We start from the raw sequence: 22,848 nt of genomic DNA on the forward strand, positions 1-22,848 counted from the left end.
AGAGAAAAGCAGGCTTCTTTCTTAAACTATGTACAAGTAACACAACACAGATCAACACCGGTTTGCCTTTCATATATTGTTCTATCTCAAGTCACGAAAGATGAGAAGTATCTGTGAAACAGTATTTACTTTAGTTCTCCTTCATTCTTAGGGCTTCCTGGTTGTTTCCCTCTTTGCCCTGTCTACCCAGGATTCATATTTTGACTTTGCTCTGTCTTTCAAGATTAGTTTCCTGTCCTCAGGTTATAGACAGAGGTGGATTCTTAAAAAGATATTTAACAGGATAGTCAAAACTGCCACAGAGGTAAGAAGTCTCAAAAGGAGTGAGACTGCTTCTACTTTACATTGATAAGAGTAATATACCCAGGACACCATGAAGTGGGAGAGGATCTAGCTATTTCCACACTTAATGTAAATGCAGAGTAATTTCTTGCACAAGGGATACTTTAGCTACAGCAGGATGCAATTACCATGCAAACACATCTAAGCGGTTTTCTAGGCTTCTCCGTCAACTTTTTCCCAGTGTGTCATTTATTGATGTTTCCCATTAAAATGCATCCATACAACATTTGCAGCATCCGTCCTCCTCTTGCAAGACTCATTGTTTTGGATTTTAAGGATTGAGGGTTCAGGTGTGAAACTATGTAATAACTGGCTGCATTCACAGGCATTTCTAAACCCTTGGATTTTCTTCACAAAATTCACCATGGTAACACAGATAGAGCAAAAACCCAACCCCTCAGCCAAAAAAGAATAATGTTAAAGTTCTGCTTCTTGTGCTTTCATTCCCCATCAACTTCATACCAGGCTCTTTTGCTGGTGAATTAAATAAACAAATATTATTTAGCTCATGTACAAATGTTAGATAGCTCATGTACAAAATTTGCTGTGCTTTGGTTTGCCTGGAATTTTGGTTTTAAGCATGTTTATTCTTTTGTGATTTTAAGGAGAAAAGCTGGAACTACAAATAGTTGTTATATGTGACTGTGTATTTGGTATACTGGTTGACACAAATAGCAACCAAAAAGGAGTTTCTTGCTTCACAAGTGCTGCTGAGTAAGAAGAGTGTGGAGGCTTTGAAGTGGGTCAGTTCATCCTTACAAAAACTCCTTGTGCCATCACTTGGGTTGCTGTGCTGACTGTCAGGAGAATGAAAACAGCAGCAAAGCTACACAGGCATAGTGCTGTTTACAGAAACTCTCATAAAGGAAAGCGGAGAGTGGCTTTTCCTGGCTAGTGAGAGAAGTTCAATGGCCTGTCTTTTTTCGCTTGTGAAAACCCTCAGCACATATCCGTTGCCTCATACCCATGGTAACTTCAAATTTCTAACCAGACCAGTTCTCTTGGGCCTGAAGTCCTAATCCTCCTTTTCTTCAGCTTTATTGTAATACAAAGCACATCCTCAGATTGCTTAATGGCAGCTAGTGGCCCTGGAGGCACCTGCTCTGAGTCCCTGTCTGAACAAAAGAAAGCCTCAACTCTTCACGAGTTTTTTTCTCCTGGTGCTAATGGCACACTTTTAAAGAAGAGTCTCTAGGTTTGACAGTGCCTATAGAGAGTTTCCTGCCAATAACCCATAACATGTTTCATTGCCCCTATAGCGCTATCACTATTACCATTCATAACTCAGCAGCAGACAGTGAAAAAGACATATTTTACAGAGATGAAAAAGAGCCTCAAAGTTTTAACCTGTTTTCTCTCAATGCATAAAATAGCTATTTTGAAAGCCTTCATGCCAGAAGCACTTACATACCCTATCACCTTAAAATAGTCTTTTTTTTCCTCCTTTGCAATGCCCTTCAAGAAAGATCATATTATTTGGAAAAAAAAAAAAAGAGTGAAAACTTCTTGGAAATACAAAACATGCTTTTAGAGTGTAGTTTCACTATGCAGTGAAAATGGGACTAATTGTAACCAATATCTTTGATCTGCAAGAGTGAGCAATGAGAAGAAAGAAACAGTTATAACTCTAAAATAAAGTGCCATTCAGTTTGTCCCTTGACCCCATGGATAGAGGAAAAGCAGACAGAGGAGGACTAGGAGACAGTCTCTCTTCTCAGTACAAAGTGAAGTAAAAATACTATCCTCTGAATTACTACAATGATCTGGATTCACCTGGGAAAGTGAGATCTGCATTACTATTTTCTAGGACAAGGTATTTCAAATGCATAAAATCATCTGGAGTCTGCATGATCTCCGTATTATCCCTGCTCTTTGTCCCAGGGCAGGAAGCTGGCAGCACTTTTTTAGCCTGTCCTTCAAACAAGAAATGTAGGAAAAGATTTCAAAACAAAAAACATAAAACATAATCTCAGAGCAGTCAAAAATGTATTTACCACAGTTTAGGGGACATCCAGGCTCTATTTCCCTTTTTGGCACCCCTACAGCTTCTCATTTAGGAGCCTCCTACAAACACTTCTTCTGCCTGCTTCCTGTTTATATACTTAGCTGGCGGTCAGGTTCCTCAGCTCGTCCCTGCTGTTTTCTAGCAAGCCATCATAACCATATCTCAAGATTTTAAGCACCCGTGAACTCTGCTATGAAGGTTCACTGCACATGTGGAGGCAGAGCATTGCATTACATAGCTGTTGTTGGCTTGTGGGACTTTCTGACCTGTGGAAAAATATCTGTGAAAGTCTAATCTTCCTCTCCCCAAGTGACCTCCCCCCTTGTAGCTCTCTAAGATGGTCACAAGGCTCTTGTTAGCCCAGGAATGAGAGAAGACTTTCCGTTCTGGTGCAGCTCTGCAGCACGGAGGCTCAGCGAAGGTGTGTCTAGCCCTGTAGATCTGTGAATGGCTGAAGTGCCAAGAACTAAACTGCTGATGCTCCATTAAATTCTAGGTAAATATAGCTAGGAAAACTTTCTCTAGCTATAACAACAAACCTTTCCCCAACATTTGCTTTTCTCCTTTAAAATCCAGGAGGTTACATCTAATAACTGAATTTTAGTTTCAGTTTTACCTTCTCAGCTGGGCTCAGTTTCAGGAGCAGCAACAGTATCAGGACTTGCCCTTTCTGTAAAGTACATACTCCTCCAGATCTATCCTTGTGTAAGTAACAGGATGACCCTGCAATGTTTCCAATATCCAGAACCCAGGATGAACTAGCGGTTTAATAAATACAGTCGTTAAGACAAGTTCTATGATTGTATAGATACATGTGAATACACATGTACATAGATGGAGAAAACTAGAGTTCTGTTTCCTTTTAACTAAAAAAACTTTCAACATGTTTAAACATGCACACCTTTCACCTTTCAGAAGCATGAAGTAAAGAGGCTGAAATATTTTACAGAGGCTTAGCTGGCTGAGTATTTGCTAATGGGGGGCTCCTACAGCAGTAGGGGAAAAGTGTTTTAAGTTATTGTTTTATTTCTCAATTCCTACTCCAATTTAATTGATAATAAATTAAACTAATTTCCCTGAGTTCAATCTGTTTTGCCTGTGAAGGTAATGAGGGAGTGATCTCTCCCTGTCCTTTTCTTGACCCACGAGCCTTTCTTCATACTTTATCTCTCCTGTCAAGCTGAGGAGGGGGAGTGACAAAGTAGTTTTGGTGGGCACTTGGCATCCACCCAGGCTAAACCACGACAGTCCTTTTTGACACCCAACATGAGGCTCAAGGAATTCAAGAGAAGGATAGTAATTGGAGAGGTAGCGGGCTAAACATGCACTGAACAATGTGAAGTGAGCAGAATAACTGTGGGGAATTTTGCTGTTGTAATTGTGGTGAAGGGACAAGGGGTGTTTTGTGTGTAAACTGTCCATTTTCATTTGGTATTGTGATGATGTTTTTTTGGTTTTGGTGTGGGGAATTTTTTTGTTGTTGATGTGAGTGAAGTTTGTGAAGATTCTGTCATGAATGTGGATTTTGATAACAGTTCTTAAATAAGCGATTCACAGAGGTGAGGGGTGGAATGTATTTGGTTTGCATGGCAAAGTTTTGGTTGTGGGGTGGGCTACAAGTGTGGCTTCTGTGAGAAGGTGCCAGAAGCTTCCCCCATGTCTGACAGAGCCAGTACCAGGCGGTTCCAAGACAGACCTGCTGCTGGCCAAGGCTGAGCCCATCAGCAATGGTGGTAGCACCTCTGTGATAACATAGTTGAGAAGTGGAAAAACCTACTAGAAGAAAAACCTGACAGAAGTCGAGGAGAGGAGTGAAAGAGAGAGAAACAACTCTGCAGACACCAAGGTCAGTGAAGAAGGAGGGGGAGGAGGTGCTCCAGGTGCTGGAGCAGAGATTCCCCTGCAGCCCGTGGAGAAGACCATGGTGAAGCAGACTGTCGCCCTGCAGTCCATGGAGTTCCACGGTGGAGCAGATATCCACCTGTAGCCCACGTAAGACCCCATGCTGGAGTAGGTGCATGACTGAAGGAGGCAGTGACCCTGTAGGAAGGCCATGCTGGAGCAGGTTCCTGGCAGGACCTGTGGACATTTGGAGAGAGAAGAGCTCATGGTGGAGCAGGTTTGCTGGCAGAACACGCGACCCTGCGTGCAACCTATGCTGGAGCAGCCTGTTCTTGAAGGACTGCACCCCGTGGAAGGGACCCATGCTGGGGAGGTTTGTGATGAACTGCAGCCTGTGGGAAGGACTCGCTTTGGAGCAGCTTGTGGAGAATGGTCTCCCATGAGAGGGACCTCGTACTGGAGCAGGGGAAGAGTGTGAGGAGTCCTCCCCCTGAGGAGGAAGGAGTGGCAGAGACAACGTGTGATGAACTGACTGCAAACCCCACTCCCGGTCCCCCCGCGCCGCTGACAGGGGGGAGGTAGAGAATTTGGGGGTGAAGTCAAGCCTGGGACGAAGGGGAGGGTGGAGGGGGAGGAAGGTGTTTTAAGAATAAGATTTTATTTCTCATTATCCTAGTCTTATTTGACTGATGATAAATTAAACTAACTTCCCCAAGTTGAGTCTATTTTGCCTGTGATGGTAAAGGGTGAGTGATCTCTCCCTGTCTTATCTCAACACATAATCCCTTTGTGGTATTTTTTTTTCTCCCCTGTCCAGTGGAGTAGGGGGAGGGATAGAATGGCTTTGGTGGGCACCTGGCATCCAGTCAGGCTAAACCATAACAGTTTCTTTGGCTTCTAGGGACTCTAAAAGTCTTTCCTCTGTTGACTTTTCCTTCCTGGAGACATCTCTGTGGCTTCTTTGAGAAACTCCTTGCTCTTTCTCTGAAAGTTTGTAGATTAGAAGTGAAATATGGATCTTTTATGTCAGGCATCTGTGGGACATAGTTTTCTAAGCTACTGACTGCAAGTGTCAAAACTTACGGAAGAAATTTCCTGTTTTCCATTATTTGGGTTGATGGTGTTTTCCATGCCTGAGGGAAGCAAGAATGGAGAAACTAAGAACCAGGAATATGCTTTCTTGTGGAAGATTTTCCTGTCCAAATCTGAATCAAACCAATTTCTCTGCTTTCTGAATCCAGATGAGATTGGAGTACTGTTTCAGTTTGCCTCGGTGTATTTGTGTGATTAATAATATGTGTGGACGGCTTAGTGAAATACACAGAATGTTATTGTACATTTGAGTTTAAGAGTAAAAAAGAAAGTGAATAAAGGAATTTCAAGAAAAATAAATAGTAGCTCTAATTTCTTGATTGTAGAATACCCTGACCTGTGGGTTGCTAGTAGCTGGAAAGCTTGATCTTGTGAAACATCACTATACTTTTGTTTTACAGTGTTTCTTGAGTGTATGTAATTGGTCATTATCAAACTTCCAGATACGCATTTTTCATTTTACTGTGGTCATTATCAGGTATGGGACGTAAGACAATTTATGAACTGTTGACAGTGGAGCTGTTATAGTCACTGACATACTCCAATAGTAAGAAAAGTCAAAATATTTTAGCCATCAAAACATACTACTTTCACTCAGAAAGAAAGCATAAAGACTGTAACCTGTTCCTCATTATCTTCTTTTGTTGTTTCATCCTACAAAATAATTCCAACATGTTGGCCGTGTTAGATCCTAATGAATAAAGCATATATATTACACAGGGTCTATTGCTGTGTGCAGATTTTAATTTCGTTCACTGTACCTTGTCCAGCCTGTATTTTAAAAATGTAAATTTACTTTCACTAACCCTTGATATAAATTTATTATAGTTGATTTTCTTTATTATGGACTTAAAGAGAATTTTGATCAATCAGAGAATGGAATGGCAGGACTCTTCTCTTGCTCATTTCATAACTTTCTCCTATTCCTACACCACTGTACCCCCTCAAACCTTGGGATATCCAGAACATTGCAAAGAAAGTTGTTCGAAAAAAAATGTCTGCTCACACTACTAAACATTTTGCAAGTAAAATCCTGATAGTGAGGACCTTCTAAGCTCTATTTAAATTGGAAACATGTGGAAAGCAGAAGTAACTACACAATGAAGTGTACATATTGTCAAGAGATGAGGTGATGGTTAATCAGCTGATGTCTATTCTTCTTTTTTCCTTTCCAATTTTTATAAGCCCTTAACAAAAATTTACCCTTCGTAGGGTTTTTTGTTCTTTTATTTCTTCTACTTTTGATTTATATGAATGGCATTTACAGGTAGCTTAACATAAACCTGCTGTGACAGACAAGCTGAGAGGTCATCAATATTTGTGAAATGAAAGCTGGATGCACACTGGGAATGAAAAGGCATAAATCACCTTTCTGGGGAAACAATGAGGTCTGGTGGCGTATACAATGAAAAGCTAAAGTAAGGTGTTAACTTCTAGACCATGTAATGAGTAGGTAGATACCAACCCACTTTTTGCTGATGAAGTAAACTGCTGAGAGAATGAGCTGCTGCTCAGAAACAAGTGCATTCCTCCTATCTGACGTTCAGCAACATCCCTCCCCTCCTGTTCTGTTGTCTCTCCTTTTGCATTGTGGTATTGAGCATAGATTGCAAAGGATAAACACAGATTATGTTGAATATTCTTTCATTTCAGAGAGCAGAATACAGAGCTTTGATGTAGGTTTCAGCAGGCAAGGTAATAAGGTCACAGGAGCAGTGAAAGTTTTGGACTTTGAAAAATAATTGGCTTGCAGCAAAACAATAAAATTAACTGAAATGTTGATTTGAGTAGGCTTTCTCTGTAAGCTCAGATCTAGCCACAAAGGCCATAGCAATATGAGAAAAAGTTCAGTATTTTTAGTATTTAAAATTTTTGATGATAAGTAATCTTTATCTTGAATGCTGTAATCAATGTTTCCTTCAAAATAAAATTGATTTTCAGTCAAGCAGATGAAGGGAGGTCATTTTGTGCTGTATCAAATTCTACCTAATTCATTATTATTCACACACTGGTCCCCAGAAGAGTTTTTTAATTTTTCGATAAAGTTTTACATGGTCATCTGGCAGCAAATTCTTCTTACTAAGCAATTTTGACAGAATGCAGATGGAAGCAATCAGAACAGATTTTCAGAAATAGGGCTGATATAGTTCATCTTCTCCAACTCAGTACTCACCTACACATTGCTGAACACATCATGTGTTATAAGGAGTGTAAACAGGAGAAAAAAAGTACAATCTTGATGAATGATACAGATCAATAGGAGATTCACACAGCCTTTAATCAGTTTTGAATCACAGATCTGTCTGCAGATGGTGGTCTGATAATTTAACTAAAAATAAAATAGACCCTGTCCACATTCTTGTTTTGTTATTCACCAAATGCTACAGTTTCCATCTCCATGAGCTACTTGTTGTAGCAGGTGGTCCTGCCTGACCAACCTGATCTCCTTCTATGACCAGGTGACCCACCTAGTGGATGAGGGAAAGATTGTGGATGTTATCTACCTGGACTTTAGTAAGGTCTTTCACACTGTTCCCCACAGCATCCTCCTGGAGAAACTAACTGATCATGGTTTGGATGGGTGTACACTTCGCTGGATAAAGGACCGGCTGAATGGCCAGGCCCAGAGAGTTGTGATGAATGGAGTTAAATCCAGCTGGTGGCTGGTCACGTGTGGTGTTCCCCAGGGCTCAGTTTTGGGGCTGGTCCCATTTAATATCTTCATCAATGATCTGGAAGAGGGGATTGAATGCTCCCTTAGTAAGTTTGCAGATGTCACCAAATTGGGTGGGACTGTCAATCTGCTTGAGGGTAGGAAGGCTCTGCAGAGGGATCTGGACAGCCTGCATTGATGGGCTAAGGCCAACTGTATGAAGTTCAACAAAGCCAAGTACTGGGTCCTGAACTTCAGTCACAACAACCCCATGCAATGTTACAGGCTTAGGGAAGAGTGGCTGGAAAGCTGACTGGTAGAAAAAGACCTGGGGGTGCTGGTCGACAGCTGGCTGAACACCAGCCAGCAGTGTGCCCAGGTGGCCAAGAAGGCCAACGGCATCCTGGCTTGTATCAGGAATAGTGTGGCCAGAAGGAGTAGGGAGGTGATCATGCCACTGTACTCCGCACTGGTGAGGCTGCATCTCGAGTACTGTGTTCAGTTTTGGGCCTCTCACTACATGGACATGGAGGTGATGGAACGTGTCCAGAAAAGGATGACGAGGCTGGTGAAGGGTCTAGAGAACAAGTCTGATGAGGAGTGGCTGAGGGAACTGGGATTTTTTAGCCTGGAGAAGAGGAGACTGAGGGGAGACCTTATTGCTCTCTACAACTACCTGAAAGGAGGCTGCAGCGAGGCGGGTGTTGGTCTCTTCTCCCAAGTGACTAGCGATAGGACAAGAGGAAATGCTGTGTCAGGGGAGGTTCAGATTGGATATTAGGAAAAATTTCTTCACTGAAAGAGTTGTGAAGCATTGGAACAGGCTGCACAGGGAAGTGGTGGAGTCGCCATCCCTGGAGGTGTTCAAAAAACATGTAGATGTGGCACTTCAGGGCATGGTTTAGTAGGCAAGGTGGTGTTGGGTTGATGATTGGACTTGATGATCTTAGAGGTCTTTTCCAACCTGAATGATTCTATGAGTCTATGATTCTATGATTCTATTCTATGATACTACTCAATGCAGCACTTTAACCTAGCACATGAATAACACTTTGGCTTAGGTGTCTTTCTTCTGCCCTTTATATGGCTCATAAACGCTTTTTGAATCTCGATACTCAGACGAAAATTTTCACTGCAGTTTTGTATTCTAATGGATTAAAAATAATTGCAAAATTTCACCTCTTTTTCCCTACTGGCCTTTTAACTATTGTAGAATTTTTTCTTTAAAATCGTTTATTAACATTGGTGATTTTGCTTGAAGCACGTGACGGGCTGACAAATGCAAATGAAAAAAGGTGACAAGATGACTTAATAAATATTTCTATAACTGAGTTAAGAACTTCCTTAAATATGCTTTTTGAGGGAAATACATATTTCATTTATTTTTTTTTTCTGTATTAATGTCAGCAAGAACTAACATATTTTACTGGGAAGCGATCTCAAACCTAAGAAGAAATTTATGGGCACAGCCCGGTCAGTGCTGCTGGTCACCAGATTCACATTTTTAATTCTGGTTTGTATGACCTATAGGCAAATGTTAAAGCTGAGCTCCCATATCCTCCAGACCTTAAGTGCGTGTTGACTCTACATCGATTATTTTGATTTGGGTCACTCTCCCACTTTCTACTGCCTTTATCTTTATTTAATGTTTTAAGAAGACTATTCTTTCTTTCAAAGCACCATTTTTATTTGATGAAAGTCTTTTTTTACTTAGCCCCAGGGGGTGTGACAGTAGAAACTGGAATACAGATGTCTGGCTCCTGGCCTAATTGTACTGAGTAGAGGCATATGCCCTGGTGATTACAAAAAAGGAAAAAGTATATTTTTGTGTTTTTATGCCATGACTTATTTTGTTGGTTTTCCTACCATGCCCAACTCATTGATCTTTGAGAACTGCAAGGAACAATAATCTGCTGATATTCTGTTCCTTAGGAAGGACGATGCCACTGCCTTCTTGCAGAATTTAACGGGTTAAAACATGAATTCACACCATCCATGATCTGATACACTAAAAAGACATGGCAGTCGTGGTACTAGTTTGAATAGCTATAGCAAGTTGAATCTGAAAGGGGCGTGTGCATACCCAACAGTGAAGTGCCTCAGTAACCTGAACAGAAAATCACGTTTATACAGAGTCTAGCTTTTGTATAGGAGGAGCTCCCTGTATCGTGTGTGTGTGCGCGCTTATTTCAAATTTACTGAGAACAGATAATCAGATCTTGATCTTTTATAGTTTAAGGCTGCAGTTTAAAAAAACATCATTAACTACTCACACAACATGTGCACATCTATCCACATCATGTATAGCTCTCTATGTAAGAAAACATCTGCAATATTCTGCTTTACAAATACAATTTCAGAGAAGGTCCTAGCATGTGCTGAACTTTCTCCAACACAGTGGATGGAATTGTGGATAAGCATTGCTTAGAGTTTATCACAAACCCTCTCCCATATGGTAGTACATACTTATGAAAAATTCTGGGAGCACTAAACACACAAAGTGGAAGTTATATTGACTCAGAAACCAAAATCATCATAACTTATAATGTTTTAAAATAATTTGAAATCTTAAGTTTCTGGTTGCATTTGGTGGTTTTGATTTTGTTTTTTATTTTCAGTAGTTTCAGCTTATTTTCTAGTTTCCTTTCCCTGGGAACCTTCCTACTGAAACAAATGCTTTGCAGGATCTAGCTTTAGTTCTGAAGAATACTTTATGTCAGTAATACATTTATTTAGAGTCACCTAAGTCAATTGTCTTGTATGCTTCAGTGCAACATACCTGGCAGTATTTTCCAGTGCATGTATACAATTGGATTTCTGCTATACTTCCTAAGCTGGATATCCAATTGCAAGCTCTAAACCAGACCTTCAATGGGCTGCTAAAAATAATTTTCTGATCTGCCTTGTTCAGAATCAATCTTTTCATGATTTCACAGTGTAAGCAAATCAGCATGAAGAGGAAAAGGTCATGCTGGAAGTACCAGTGTGAAAAATTAAAAAAATCTAATGTATGATTGTTTACTATGGCACACTTGAAAATAAAAGTGTCAAATGGATGTGATATGGAGCTCCCACTGCACTTAATGGAACTTTTAAGGAAAAGAGGTGAACGCCAGTTCATGGCTGTATTTTTGCTCTCTTTTTTCTGGACTCACTGTATAAAATGTTCCACGAGGTGTCAATAATAAAATAATAAAAGTCATAGCTGCTTCTAAGGACACAGCTGAAGCAATAACCAGAATTAACTGAATAAATGAAACTCATTAATTTATTATTTCATGTGCAGACAATGCATGCAGGGTTCCATCAAGGTTAATCAATTTCTCTATCTGAAGAGACCACAAGGGAATGGTGCATACCAGATGCTGGTGTTAAAGTCTGTTTATTACTGGTGAGTCAATAGAAGTCAAGGGATTTGGAAACAATTTAGATCTCATCTATGTGATAAAATGAGAGCATTATTGACATGTGTAGACACACCCTATCTTTGCGGCTTTAGTAGTCTAGGATAATTGTTGAATATAATAATTCGAAATAATAGATTTAAAACCAATAATGTAAATTATAGAACAGTAGCACTGCTCGTTATTAAATTTGCCTGACCCTGTCTATTATAATTCTTTGTTTTCAGTTGCTGTTCCTTTTGGCAATTTTAAATACGTGTGCTGAAATTTTGCATGCTGGGTATTTTTGCCAGAGTTCTTCAATGACTTGTTGAGGTTGTAGTCGTGATTGATTGAAAACCTACACAGAAATGGTTTCTTCACTTCTGAGAAAGAAGCTGGGAAATATAGTTCTGTTTAGCAATGTTACAAACAAAGCTGATGAATTTTGATTTGATAAGTTTGGGCTTCGCTTTTTTGGGTAAAGCTATTTGGAGCTTGGATAGGGCTCGATCTGGGAGGAGGGATGGTGCCAGTTTGTCATCTGCTGTCCTGGAAAATATTGCTCCAAATCTGGGCCAGTAACTTAAAGTGTGCCAAGGGGAATTCTCACGTATTGGAATTTCATAATGTAAACTCAAAATAGAATGCTCTCTATCTTGACTTTGTCTTGTGTCTACTACCACAGGACAGGGATCATGTCCGAGGGCATTTTGTGCTCTGCTGCCCTGTTTCAGGGGCTAATACAGTTTTTAATGGCTTGAACACAGCTGCTTCCACTCCAATTTGGCCTCTGTACCACAACATTCTTAATCAAGTATAAAATATTTTTAGCCATTTTAAATTACAGTTTATGAACGCTTGTACATTTGAACAGCTAATAGCAAAAAAAAAATCAGATTTCACTAAGAAAACTCTAGCTATTCTAGCCTTCTATAGTGGAGAAAGTTTGTGCGTGTGACTGGATCACACATCTGCCATCTCACAGAGTAATTAGGCATGCACCTGTAGCATATACCGCGGGCTACAGGTGTAAAGCTAGATTTTCATGTGACACCTATTAACAGGCAGTTTATCTCTGCTGTGGTCTCAATAATCCCCCTGGATGACACACATGTTGCTGAAGATGGGAGGCAATCTTACTGAAACGATGAGGTGACAAGAGTTAGATTTCAAACACCATCAGGGGGTAGATTAAACAAGTATTGCGAGTCAAGCATCTGCAAAATAGAGACTGCACATGCAAAACCTTTAGCGGAAGTGACTTGCCCAGCGACTGTCATTCTCTTAGGCAGTATCCTGTCAAACTGACCATGAAGCTATAGTTTTTTCCTCCTTTTCTTTCAGTTTTTTTTTCTCCTTTCCCATTGAAAGTCTGCAGGAAAGGAGGCAGACATCAGTCTCTTCCACTGTTTGTTGACTACCTTCCAGAAAACAGCTTGTTACTCTATGAGGAAGGGCGAAGAATAGCATGACACATGCACATTTATTAGAACACAAAAGTTAAATTCCCTAGAGCTGTGCACCTCTTGTATATAACACAGCATCTTAAAATGTGATCTATATTCAAAAATATTCTAAAATTATGCGTACTACAAGACCACACCTTAAATAAAAACTTTGGCTCTTGGACCACCTGTAACTCACAACCTTTGGTGCTGTGCTCCACCCAGATTAATTCTTCATCTTTATATATTCTTTAGATTTACTAGAGTTAAATGTAACAAAACAGTTTGACTATCAGCATGAGTATGATAAATACATGCAATAATTTCTGTGTCTACATAAGTAGATATGGTACATCCTTTGGGTTAGTTTTAGTCAGTTAGGAAAGGAGCCAGCACTGTAATACGGAGTTTTTTGAATGGTACCTAAATCTTTGTATTTCCTCTGTACACAGATAAATGAGTGCTGCTTTTCATGAGTTTGACACTTTGATACTAAGCAAATAAGCAAAACGGTCTAACAGATTGTTGGTAGAAGAGCATGAAACTGTTTAATTGCATCTTGCTGGACACATACATGCCAAAAGAAGTGATTCTTATCAGGAATATATTAAAAAAAAATAAATAAAGTGTTATTACAGAAGTTTCAAGCAAAACCTGTGATACTCATATGTAAGTGGTGCTTACTCCATTTTCCCATCTCCCAGTTTCAAGATACGTTTGGGTTTTATTTTGTAACTGTCCCATTTCTCCCTCTGTGACGTTGAGCTGCAGCTGAAAGGGGTAGAAAATGTAGGCCCCAATTCAGTCAAAAGTTTTGTGCTTATTTACATTCAATTAGTTGCTCTTTATATGAGCAATTTGCTTGTTACTGAGTCTTTGCACACAAAGTGTCACTGTAAGAATCTGTGCTTACTGGATGGTATCAGGGTGATCAGCATCTATAGTGTTTATGTACCACAAAAACAAAGAAATAGGAAACAGGTAGGGCGCAAATGATATAACTGGAGTGCCTGGGAGTCTGAAACCTGGTGTCTGTCCGTAGAACTTGGTCTGTTTGTGTAGAATATATTCTGTTTACTTTCACTCTGAAATGTTATGTATTTCCACGTAACAATATTCCTCATAACAGTAACATAAAAATCTTGCTGTGTTTAGAGTGGTTGAAATGGATAACATAAATTAGTCTGCTATTGGGTATCCTGGGCGCTTTCTAAGTCTTTGGATTAATTATGTTTTTTTCTTCAGAACACATGAATGAATTAACATTTTCTTACTGAAGACATTTTCTGCTTCAAAGATTAGTTTCATGTTTAAGAATGTTATGCATGGTCTTATTCAGTTCTCAAGCATAGCTGTATTTTTATGTAGAGGGTTTGAAGTTTCTAAAATGCAAAGCTCTCAATTTACTGGAAATAAAATTAGTGGGAGGTCAATGAACTTCAGCTATTCTCAAATTGTTTGAGGTATTATGAAACAAAGTTCTTTTCACAGATTGAAAAGAAACTTCAGTTAAATTAAAGGTCTTTTAAGAGAGACGAAAAATTATTTAAATCAGAAAAGCCAAATCAGAGTGTACTGCGAAATACATACCCAGTGGGTAGGCATCTAATGGCACCTTGCAAACAGGAATTAGGGAACGGTCATGTCACTGGAAACCACCAAGTAACCAGGACAAACTGACAGTAAATGACAGGGTATACTCTTTGTCCAACCCACATTTCAACAGAACTGGTGCAGAGAACTGCGGAGACTGCTGAGCCATACTAACTTTTTTGCCTTCAGCTGTGTGGATATACCCTTGTATGTGAGAAGGGGGCAAGCTGTCAATCCATACGACTCTTACTGAGTCTAGAAAGTCCACTCCTCACTGACCATCTTGTCATACTACTTTTCTTGATTTGATTCTTTGCTTTGACATTGCTAACAACCTTTGCAATATCTGAGCACCAGATCACCAGCAAAGCAGTCCTGAAGTGACTTGATGGAGTCTCTGGTATCAAATGTGTTCAGATCAAAGTCTCAGACTTCTGACTAACTACAAGAAATGCTTACAAAACTAAAGCAACACATGAAACCATTGGTTCCTGTTCACTGAAAATTTTCTAGGTCTGAACAGAAAGGTGAATTGTGAGTTTAAAATGATAATTATGTATGCTATATATTATAATATATTATATTACATTATAGCAAAACTTTGGGGTTCTGTGTGCACATCTCTGTTAAAGTTGAACCAGGAAATCCTAGAATTCTGTTCTGCGTCCTGCAGAAGCTTCTTTGAGGCTTACAGACAGTGTTAGGTCTATCTTCTTTGAAAATTAGTTCACTAAGAGTAACCTAAATAATTTGCTACCGCATTAAGTAACTTCAGTCTTTGTAGCACAGACTGAGCTCACCAGTGGACTGCAGTGTCCCTTTGCAGCACTGCTTTCAGTTATCTCATTGTGACACTCCAGCAGTCCTAGGTCTGCAGATACAGCACTTCAGATGTGCTTTGCCATCCTGACCATGCTACAGCCATATGCACGTACTCCTGTGGAGACCCCAGGATTGCATGTGCTGCACTTTTGTAGTGTTGCAGAAGCAATTTGGTTTTGGCCCCTTGGCAGTCTTTCTGCAGAAAGAGATTCTTCTGCTGCTAATGACATCTCTTGAGTAAGAGACTGAACGATTCTGCATCTGGGATAATAAGACCTACAGACCGCGGAGCAGTGCTGGGAGTGAAGGTCTTTTTGTGGGCCAGATATGTGCCTAATCTAGCAGACTTCTGTCAAAATTTCAGTCCCTGCTACGTCACAACCATGAAGAAAATCTGAGGGCTTGCAGCACTGTGTTGCAGGCATGATTTTTCAAGTGTTGCAACAAGATGTCTAACAACATGGATTCTCATTTCCAGCTCAGGCTAACAGGAAAAACTAAAAATATTATCAGCATTTAATAGAACTTAGTTGCTGTTGTTCTGTCCCACCTCTAGTCCATTTAAAGAAATATGTTTTCATATTGGTCTAGAGAGAGAGTTGCCATAAATTTAATGACTGAGTACCTGTCTTGAGGCATATAAAGAATGGTTCCTTGCCAGCCAGGTCCACTACTTCCTTGCCTGACTCTGGATTATGATCTTGTTCCTCCATTGTTCCCAATTTAAAGCTCTCCTCACAACACTGGCCAGCTGGTTGCCAAAGATGCTTTTGTCCCACTCAGCTGGGTGCATCCTGTCTCTCCCTTTCAGGCCTCAGTCCTCAGCGGTGATAAAAACCAGATCCCTGTTGCTGACACCAACTACACAGCCAGGTGCTCACCCGAGGAATCTCTCTCTATTCTACAAATATTCTTGAATGCTCTTGTTCTGTTCCTTTTGCTAATGTGAAAAAAACCAACATGTTCTGAAATCAAGAATTATGTCCCAAGAGACTTACTCTACAGCCATGACTTTTTATAAAGCTATTAATGTCTCTTTTTAAATTTCGTTTCCTGATTTCTGAAACTTGAGAGTGTATCTGGACCTGTCCCAGTTTCAGCTGGGACAGAGTTAATTTTCTTCCTAGTAGCTCATACAGTGCTGTGTTTTGAATTTAGTGTGAGAATAATGTTGATAACACACTCATGTTTTAGCTGATGCTAAGTGGTGCTTACACTAAGTCAAGGGCTTTTCAGCTTCGCATGCTCTGCCAGTGAGGAGGTGCACAAGAAGCTGGGAGGGAGCACAACCAGGACAGCTGACCTGAACTGGCCAAAGAGATCTTTCAATCTAAAGTATCCATAAAGTATCCAATATTTTTACAGGTGTACTACAATACATTTTAAAATGGCAATCTCATCAAAAGACCAATTAATGAAGGAAAATAAACATTCCTAGTCCTCTAATTTCTAGAGGGTTCTTCCCCATAAGTATATAGAGGATACAGAGGAAGCCTGTAGTATTCTGCCCGATGCTGATAATGAGAAGAGACATGCATTTTCTCTCTGAAAATAAATTGCGTCTTGCAAGGAACTTTGGCTATTTGCAGTATATCACCTTTCTTATTTGTGGTAAAACCATAATATGTGTAGTTATTTTACCTGGGTGAAACAGGGTAAGAAGAGTTAAATTATAATTGATTTAAAATTATGATGATCTGGTCAGAAAGTGATGAAAATAAATCATGTTTTTGTGTACTAGGTTTGTCTTTTGACGTGAGAATCAAAAAAGGGAAATGAAGTGGAAATAACTGCACCACCACAGAATAATCAATTTCTGTCTGAGAACTGAGATGACCATCTGGGTTTAGATAAGACAGGACAAAGGCATAAAATTTACGGAGGCATGAATGGTGAGAATATAGTAGTAAAAAAAGAAGAAACACATCAGTAGAATACATCCAGACAACATGGAAAACGATAAGATCGCCTGTCTGTATACAATATTTGCTAAAATTTGAAGAAGCTGCTTAAGATTCAAAAAGCTCTCTTTTTATGAGAGAAAATATTCTCTACAAAGATCTGGATTTTCTTTGAAACTTCTTGAAAAGTTAACTTTTCTGCAAGAAAAATTCTTTTCCTCTATTTCGTTACTATGCTACCTAAAAAGTGTAATAAAAATTTTGAGATAAATAAGGTGTTAATGATATTATGGTAAAAGGTAGAATAAAAGGTAGAATATGTCTATATGAGCCACTTAGAACAGCAATTTTAAATTTTGTATTTGTTTTGTGTAATTATGAAAACAAGTCAATGCGTTTCAGGTTAGATATCTTTTGCCAGCAATGGCAGAACAGTTATTCTTCAAAATAAGTGCTTCTTTCAGCTTCCCCAAATTTCTTTATAAGCTAAAATGTACATGATAGGTGCAGAATTGCTTCCTCTAAAATCTGAAGATTATTCCATATTTATAAAAGGTATTGTGCAAGAAAACTGGCTGTTGATAGAAGAACAGCACAAAATGCAATAAAAGCTTTGCGGGAAACTGTCTCTGGCATTACAGACACAAGCTTTAATTGCTGGAGGCTGAGAAAATAGGAACTGTTGTATTTCAACAGATAAAGACAACAGAGATGAGTAAAGCAAAATATTCTCTTCTCATCTAATTTTTTTCATTTAAGATCATGTGGCGGCCGCAATTTATCTTACATAAAATAACTGACAGCCAGTGACATAGCCATGCTCACAGATGGCGCTTTGGTGTTATGCATATTATTGTTTATGCATGAGATTCGTGAAGACTGGATGAAGGAATGGCAGGATGCAAAAATATTAGCCACCTTGCAGCGGATAAGGGATTATTCTCACCTCCAATTCCCTTTCTTTTCTATGGTTGCTTAGCGAAAGGATGGTAAATTTGAGGTTTGGGAGAGGGCAAGGCAAAGCTGCACGCTAGAGGTCACAGAGAAGACTTGAAAACAGTAGCTGAGGGAGTTTTCTGCTGCTTTATCTCCCCTCTTATTTCCATTTCTAGGTATTAGCATTATCCCTTGAGGAAAAGTATGGTTGGCTGAAAGTGTATTTTGTTTCTGGTGAAGAAACGTTTTAGCTGACAGATGCTGACTCTTTTTTTTTTTTATTTCTTACATACTTTTCTGTCATAGTTTTGATACCACACTCAAAATAAAAGATTGCGAGCAAGAAGGAGATTTTTACCCCGCAATGTGCAGTACGTATAGGCAACGTAAATTTTGTTCTTCTCTGTACATATGCTTTCCACAGCCATCTTTGCATTTTATCCATATTGAAGACGAGGACCACTTCTACCTCTTCTAAAGAGAACACACTTGCTGCAGAAAGAGTGCTGCCACCGTTCTCCCTATCTGTGCCTGTCTTCTCCTCCTGACCTAAGCGTTATTGATAATTATTATCATATAATGGTATATTCCATCTCTTTGGCTTTATGGCTCGCTTTCTTATTTTGCTTAGGACGGCTGCGTCTGCTCCTGCCTCCACGGATCATAATCTCTCAGGCTCTTAGCTGCAGCCAAGGGAGTGTAACAGAGGGGCTTGGCTGAGGTTCTCAGCTGGCAGACATGTCAGTATGAGCTATTTGTGTTTCATCAAGGCAACCTAGAAGCAGGGAGAAGAAGAAAGTAGCTTTCAAGAAGGTTTACACTCAGCTGAAGGTTTGTGTTGGGAAGGCTCATCTGAGGCCATGCTCCTGTGACTGTTAAACATCAAAGAAGATAAATTTCCCCTGCCACTCCCCAGATTAATCTGTTTTTATCATTTTTATTACTGAAGACATCCACCTTACCTTCCATGCACTCTGTAAAAACAAGAGAGACAAGCAATCAGGGAAATATTAGCTACCTTGTAAACAGAAGGTATGAGGCTGCTGTCTATGGCTTGTGCTTCATATTATAGTCTGACTTAAAGAAGGAAGCAGCTCTTGGAATTACAAAGCTGCATTTTTTTTAGACCTACCTAACTTGTACTTGTTTCCATTTTTCTTCCTCAGTTTTTTTCTCTATCCTGGATGACTGAAAAATTCATAACCAACTGTTACTGACATTCCAGCTTTGTACAAATTTTTATCAGAAAATAGTGATGAGAGGGTCCACACAGGTAAGTCCCTATTTCGCCTCAGTGGATTCCTGACAGAAAAGAAAAGCTACGGTTTGCTAGACTGAGGGTTTTATAAGCTAAATCTTTGCATAGCAGATGATGAGGAGACAGTGCAGCAAATGCAAGGGCCAGGGAGAAGAAGTGGTTATGGTCAGTGTGAAGCTCAGTGGGGAAGTACAGTATGAGGCTCACCTTAGAAAGCCCAGTGAGACAGAAGTTCCAGACTGCTGAGCAGGAGAAGAAGATGGCCTGGGAAGAACCTTTAGCAGATTAAACAGCAAAAGTGTACTCAGCTTTGGAAATGTTATGAAGGAGGAAGCATTCAGGTTTAATTAGAGCTGGGGTTGTGGATTGAGAGGCTTGGAGGGTTAACACTGTGAGGCTGTATGATTAACTGGTGGTTGCAACGACTCCGGGATTGGCAGGAATGCAAAACACGGAGCAGAATGAATGCCAGGCCCCTGGACACAGTGTCCAGAAAACTTATACCAAGAAACTTCATGAGTTTTTAAGTTTTATCTTTACAGAATTCATATAATAAGATTCCCTAACTATGGCCAGTAAGTCAGGTAGTGCAAAGAAACATGTGTTTCTACACTCCAAGCAGTAAAGTGTGCAAAATACCAAAATTAAATAGAAATCTGGCAACTGTCTTGAAACTCAGCATAGTTTTACTTCTTGTTCCTGCTTAACACAGCCACAATCTGGAGTCTCGCAGTGCCTTCACTGTGCATGGGACCAATGACACACTGCATCAAAATATGTGTGGCCAAATGAACCAGAAGCTCCAGGGTTCAGAAAGAAAATGCTCTTGTGAATTCCGCATCTAACATAATTTTTTAACAAATCAGCCCTTCCTGACTCTGAAATCACCTCTAATCTCAGTCTAGTTGCACAGTTCTTGATTTGTAGTGTGATAGCACAGGATAGAATAATGGTGGAGAAGCTATCATGGGAAACAGAACAGTAAATGGCTTTTCCAGCTGACAAATGATGCTCCATTTGTGATTCACCTAAGAATATATATGTTTACTGTGATAGTCTCACTATTTGAATGCTGTTTGAACACACATAGCTAGGAAAGGGTCGAGCTGTGACTTAGATCCCAGCATTTCAGTCTGCCCTTGGCACCATTTTATTTATTGGCATAACATACTGTGTCATGCTGGACCTTCAAGCCATCTACTTCAAGGATTTTTAATAAAGAGGAAATGGGAATGGAGGGTGGTACCCAGACAGGAACAAATATACAGAGAATAACACCTGTGGCCCCACTGGAAGGGAAGCTGGAGCACAATAATCCAAATGATAGCGTGACTGCAAAGCTTGCTGAACTGCCAAGTTTGGAGCATGAACTGTCTTTCTGGTTATTGTGAGGAGAAGCTATAAAACCTCACTGAAAAGTGTGAGTGACAAGCAGGAGAAACCTTGGAGAATTTGTGCACTCTACCTGACTGGCAGGAGCTTGGTGTTTGCATTAGATTTACGCCCAGCCTTGCACTAGTTTGAACGTGAAGTGGAGGAAAAGAGGAGTTTTTGGAGACTGAAAAGAGGCAGTATGCCAAAATGTATGAGATGAATGCTTTGAGTCTCACTGTTGTTGACTAGGCTGTAATACAAGCCTGAACGAAAAAAAAACAGATATGTGTATTGGTGACTTGAAGAGTTTCACTTTCAGATTTTCTTCGACCAAAAGAGATCTATTCAGGTTGTATGAAGGTGAATTTGGGATTGTGTTAAAATGCTGTGTTAGAGTGTGACCTTTTTCTCTGGGAGATGCTCCGGAGTCTACCCTGTGCCCACATTCACATATGAACTTTTGGGTAAGGAACGTGGATGAAAGACTGTTGTGGGCTTGAGTAGAGGATCAGACCCCACTTGGCTAACAGAGAGTGCCCAGGAAGCATAACTTAGCTGGCTCTAATTCCACAAGAATATAGTTTTTCTGTGGACTGTCTGCTTTTGACAGTCTATTTCACTTTAAAATCTTTGAAAGAGGTAAAGAAATTATCTCCTATAGCCTTCCTTTCCCAATTTCTTCCTGACAATTTAATTCAAATAGATCTAACAGCTTCAAGGCAAGAATTATTCCATGTGCCAAGTGAAGCTGACAAAAATTACTATGATGGAGTATACACAGATGTCCCCAAGAAAGAGAATGTTACTTTTCAGAGTGTCTGTGGGCTGTCAGGGGCACAATCACCTTTCACATTTTGGTATTTCTCTGACTGTTTGTAACAAAATGAAGATACTTGTTATTGAGGCGTACAGTTGCTGGCTCCCAAATGAAAGTTTAAAAGGTCTTGACAATACACTTTTGCTGCTGAGCTAGTTCATTCATGTAATAGACTCATATTTTGCTCAGAGGCCTGGAGGAAACTAGAAGCGAGTAGTCCCTTTACAATAATTTGTTTTCACTATAAAATGCAGATAACTCCCTATTAAAATTTAATGATGTACATTATATAGATTTTTTCCCCTCATGTCTTAATTGCACTCGTGCTTTGAAACTACCTTATATTGGTACAATAGAATTAGTGTAAATGTAAGATCTAATGTAATCTCTTAACATCGTTAGATAGTTATACATGCTTCTGTAGACAGGTACTCAGCTCAGCTGAAGTCCTGAAGGATGCCTTATGGATGTTGTACAGCTGTGTAGTATCAGGCCATTGGCAGGGTGTGCCAAATTGGGCAGCATTAGGGGAAATTCAGAGTCCCCTGAATGACTTCTTTCTCTTTCCCTTCACTCCTGTTAAATCTACCCCTTTCATTGCCACAGTTTTTTAGTAGCTCGCGGCAAGTGAATTAACAGTACGTTTTGGGTTACTTGTGAAGGTTATCCCTGTTTTAGAGAGGAAGACCAGAGCTTAAACAATCTCACAAAGGTCACAATACGAATCAACAGTGGAAAAAGCTGGTTTTGATTCTGCTTCAGCTTACCCCTTTCATAAAGGGGAAAGTCGACATGACCTTTTCCTTTCATACTGTTACCATTGTCAAATAAGTGTATTAGTCGTCTGTGTTCGCCTGAAAGCTTGACAAAAAACTTGTTGCAGAACACACATTTCAGGGTAAAAACCAGACTTGAAAGAGCACTTCAGCAGACAAATCAGAAGTCAGATGAACACATGTTACTCTTTCCCTTATAATCAGCATTTTAAAACACCCACTCAGAGGAGTTTCTGCCTACAGTCACTTCAGTTGTCTTTCACTTGCTAGCTGCAGAAAGAGGTACCTCTTTTTTTGCCTCCATATAATCTCTAGCCAAAAATAGCTGGGTCTTCCTTCATTGTGCCTCTCTCTACTTGGACACTCTGGAAAGAGGTACTACGACTGCTGTCTAACTTTCTGTCAAAATTGTGCAGGGCTGGCAGGAGGAAGGATGATCTCACGTTTACCTCTGTCCTCTCTCCCTTTCTTCAGCACTGCCCCTAGTTACAAACCAGAAAAAAATGATATTTTCGCTTTACAGATTTCTGATTTTTCAATGCAATATTGGGTTTTTTGATGTACATTTCTTAAAGTAACATAATTTGGAATTTGTGAACATCTACC

This window comes from Opisthocomus hoazin, chromosome 5, assembly GCF_030867145.1.
Source record: "Opisthocomus hoazin isolate bOpiHoa1 chromosome 5, bOpiHoa1.hap1, whole genome shotgun sequence".
NCBI lineage: Eukaryota > Metazoa > Chordata > Aves > Opisthocomiformes > Opisthocomidae > Opisthocomus > Opisthocomus hoazin.